At 42.3% G+C, this 2988-nt stretch overlaps 1 long non-coding RNA gene across 3 annotated transcripts; it reads right to left on the bottom strand.

Moving 5' to 3' along the window:
• Positions 380-2589, bottom strand: LOC109718066. 3 transcript variants are annotated; one of them, XR_002218363.1, is made up of 3 exons: positions 2240-2589; positions 1965-2143; positions 380-394 (listed from the first exon to the last, which is right to left on the bottom strand). It is a non-coding gene; the product is annotated as an uncharacterized LOC109718066 (long non-coding RNA). The 3 variants fall into 3 exon arrangements; XR_002218362.1 differs by lacking the exon at positions 380-394 and adding an exon at positions 401-771; XR_002218361.1 differs by lacking the exon at positions 380-394 and having other exon boundaries at positions 1848-2143.

Below are 2988 nucleotides of genomic sequence, written 5' to 3'. Positions count from 1 at the left end.
AAAAAAAGAGAACCTACATCTTACCCCCTTGACCTATAAGCAAAGCGATAAATATTGCACAAGAAATAGTGACAAATATTGCACAAGAAATGGTGACAAAATTTGCGACGAACACTTGTACTTCAATAGGGAAAATATAGGTTTTTGATAGATCAGGATGGAAAAAGCACATCTACGAAGGAGAGAAATTAGAGTTTAAGGGAGACAACAGAAGCACAGCACAGTTGTGGCATTGCGGAAGTTTGTCTTCAATGTTGTGCGACAGAACTGCGTCACATCCTTCCTTCTCCCTCGGATGCAGCCTACATTGATTTCCACACATTCTCGATCACAACAAAGATCTTCAATCTAACAAACTTGTCGTTGGTGGGGCTATGTGCGAACCAAACTCTTCCTAGGCCCAGCCAACAGCCAACAGTTACTATGCAAGTCCCCTCTAAGCAAGCAGACTAAAAAGGCACATTTATGCTTACAGTACAAAGCCAAAGGCATGATAACTACTTTAGATGAACAGCCCCATATTTCACCAACAACTATTAGATTATACATCTTAGTAAAATATATTGAAGTGATGTTCTAATTTTGGTAGTTGAAAGACGATATTAGAAGTTGAGAACAGAAAGAATAACTATAGGTTCTTTCACAAAGTAGAAATTAGATAATAGAAGGCATATGGAAATGACAATTGCATCAAATTATCATATCAGACAGTGTAATCCCAACTCGGACCGAAGCAGCGTGATTTCTCTTAACTGCTGCAACAATCACTTGCTAAAACAATAAGAGAAAAGAAGATGGAGTTAGTGGCAATAAAAGAACAGGAGAACACAATAGAAAGAGAAGGCGTTTGAGGAGAGTAAAACAGAACAAGATGGTTTTCAAGGAGAATAAAATAGAAAGAGAAGGCTTTCGAGTCAAGGGGGGATTTATAACAACTTTACGTCCATATCATTTGGATATTTGGTCGCTCATCTTTTCCCTACTATTATCACCATTGCGCTCATCTTCTTTCCAACTAGAAATTTGTAAATGGTAATAAAATAACTCGACCTTAATAGGAGCACTTTTTAACCCTGCTTTTGGAGAGAAACAAGAATCATATCTGTGCAAGTTGAAAGAAGAATCTGATCTAAATCGCAACTATATTGGACTCCTTTAAGAAAAGAAACCCATAAGACACATCCTTCCTTATGATTTTCGTTTCCAGTTGATCACACTTGGGTTGAAATGGGAAGAACAGATAAGCCGGACAATATGGACAGCAGTCCATAAGAATGCACCAAAATAGAAGACAAACTCTAGCTCTGCCTAAAGACTAAAATCTAAAACAAAATCAACTCGCTGGACCGAATTATGGCATAATTATGTGTATGGAGCTTGATTTACTTGCCTAGATCTAACTAACAAATGTCACCAGAATCTACAATGTATTTTAAAAAAAAATAAAGATGAGTAAGAACAAAAGAACCAAACAGCACTTGGTGCTAGTCTAGGTTCTACTCCAAAAACTAGAAACTTCCAAAATCCAAGCATTGGGCAAACAAAATGTTTAGAACTTTTGCTATCACAAGTAGCTAAAAATGAGCTTCAGGGCTCCAAAAGCAACATCTTTTGCTACAGAGAGAAGTTCCTTAAGAAGATTTTGATTAAACAGCTACTAGTGCTTGTTTAAACAGCTCTAGTCAACAGAAGTTCCAGCTGAATGAAACAGGTTCTTAGCAACAACTAAAGCTTATTAATGTCTTCCACCACCATTGTCTCCAGTATTTATCATTTCTACACAACAAACAAATGTCAATATATATGCTCTTGATAGATTTGTATCATCATTCATGAAGCGAGGGAGCTAGAAAAGCTAAAACCATTAACTTTTTCAATTCAATATTTACACTTATGAAAATTTGCAAATGCAACCTAAGCTTACAAGCCAAACCATTTGGACAAGGAAAGCTTATCATTTTCACCTTCCTTTCTGTACACATTGCTACGAAAAGGGTTGTTGCCGGCGAACTGGTGAACTCCTTTTGCACTAAAAAATCATTCTTGTATTCCTTTTTTTTTTTTTTTCCCGCTGATACCAAGCCTTTCTCCTCTACAAAGTTGTATTGTTTACCCTCTCAAACATCTCTCTTCATACTTTATCCTAAGAAGAACAAAAAAAAGGGGCTATTAGTGCCTACAAAATGTTTGAAAAAAATGGTTGTAACGAGAAACCCAAACTTGTTCATTAGATCATTACCTGTGACTGTGAGTTAGAAAGAACCCTAGATGAAGAAGACACTTCTACTGTCGAATTAACCTCAATTGCATTATCACCTCCGATTTCGACATCTCCAGCATCTGTTCCCTCTTCAATTCCCCTAACTTCCACCTGATTACTCGAATCGGAGCCATCATGATCGCTAATGGTGGAGTCCGAAGAAGATGACGACGACGACGGGGATAGAGAAGGCGATAACGAGGGAAGCGCGTCACAGGGGGCAGTTGACGTGTCCCCGGAGCCACGTGTCGATGCACGCAACGTGGAAGGCGTGGCCGCACTTGGGCAGGAGCCGGAGCAGCTCCCCGTCCCGGAACTCGGCGAGGCACACGGCGGCTGCGGCGGCGGCGGCGGCGAGGGAGAAGGGGGGCGGGGCCGAGGAAGAAGAAGAGGAGGAGGACGAGGGAGGCGGCGGCGAGGGAGGACGCGGAGGCGACGAGGGCGAGGGAGAGGCGGGAGGAGTGGTGGAGGCGGATCGGGGAGGTAGGGTTTTGCTGAGGAGGGGGACGGAGAGGGGGAGGGGCGTATAAGAAGGGGGGACGGCAGAGGTGGTAGAAGTCGCACGCGTCGGAGCACTCGAACAAGCAAGTCGTCGCGTTGTCCGGATAGGGAAACAGCATCCGGGCATGCGGAGCCATGGTGGGAAATCAAATCAAATCAATCCCTTCTTATCACGCTCATCAACTGCTCTCTCTCTCTCTCTCTCTCTCTCTCTCTCTCTCTCTCTC

This window comes from Ananas comosus, linkage group 12, assembly GCF_001540865.1.
Source record: "Ananas comosus cultivar F153 linkage group 12, ASM154086v1, whole genome shotgun sequence".
Lineage (NCBI taxonomy): Eukaryota > Viridiplantae > Streptophyta > Magnoliopsida > Poales > Bromeliaceae > Ananas > Ananas comosus.
Note: the sequence above shows the minus strand (reverse complement) of the source record. Positions and strands in the feature narration are given on the sequence as shown.